General features: G+C 43.0%; 1 pseudogene; it reads right to left on the reverse strand.

Moving 5' to 3' along the window:
• Nucleotides 1-258: 258 nt before the first annotated feature.
• Nucleotides 259-567, reverse strand: LOC108310940 (annotated as a pseudogene).
• Nucleotides 568-1037: the final 470 nt, after the last annotated feature.

The following is a 1037-nucleotide window of genomic DNA, read 5'->3' on the forward strand; positions in this document are numbered from 1 at the left end:
CTCCTGCCTCAGCCTCCTGAGCAGCTGGGATTATAGGCGCCCACCACCACATCTAGCTAATTTTTGTATTTTTAGCAAAGACAGGGTTTCACCATCTTGGCCAGGCTGGTCTTGAACTCCTGACCCTGTGATCCACCTTGGCCTCCCAAAGTGCTGGGATTACAGGCCTGAGTCGCCGTGCCTGACCAAGATTTTTCTTTTAAGAGTTCACTATTTCTTTGATAATATCATGTTTTAATGGGTACGCAGTGCTTTTACTTGGCATCAATTATGAGTTGTTTTCTAAACAATTCAGTATTATACCAGCTGGGATGACTACTAATCTCTCCATTCCTTTGGGGTGACTCTTCCACTTGGGGACAGGTTCCCGGTCCCATTTTATTCCAGTTTGTGTTGCTATACATATCCATACAGCAATACAGAAAGTGGCTTCACTGGCTCATACAGCATTACTGTGTTTGTCATGAAAATCAGGTGTGTGTTTCTGGTGGCTCAGCCTTGTTGCCAGATGCTTCAAACTTGGAGATTACTCAGTGCCTTTTTGAGCAAGGGAAACACTGTGAACATGAAGCTAGAACTGTGGAAATCCAGCTGCTGCGTTCATGCAAATTTCTATCAGGTCCCTCGGTGAGATTTTTAAGTCCATTAGATCAGTAACTTTCACTGGTCAAATGGCAGGATTTCAGCTATTTTTCTTATTATTTTATCTTTCTGGGAGTCCTCAAAGTTAACCCTGGAAAGAGTAATGGCTCATCTAATTGAATTGTTTGTAAAGGCTTTCCCCATCCTTCAGACATAAAACATGCAGGCTTTTATAGGCTGATGCTTTTTCTAGCAATCCTTCTGGAATTTCATGGGTCCTCACCCATAGAGATCATTAAACAAAAGAAACACTGACAGAAACCTGAGAGTGTATGAATCTCCTTTGTCTTTCCCTAGGCTTTTAGAAAAACAGTGGCACCATGCCACATCCAGGACCTGGAATAGGTGGAATGGCAGCACCTCAAAATATACGTCCGTGTCTTAATGCTGAGCCA

Source organism: Cebus imitator, unplaced genomic scaffold (assembly GCF_001604975.1).
Source record: "Cebus imitator isolate Cc_AM_T3 unplaced genomic scaffold, Cebus_imitator-1.0 Scaffold110, whole genome shotgun sequence".
NCBI classification, from domain to species: domain Eukaryota; kingdom Metazoa; phylum Chordata; class Mammalia; order Primates; family Cebidae; genus Cebus; species Cebus imitator.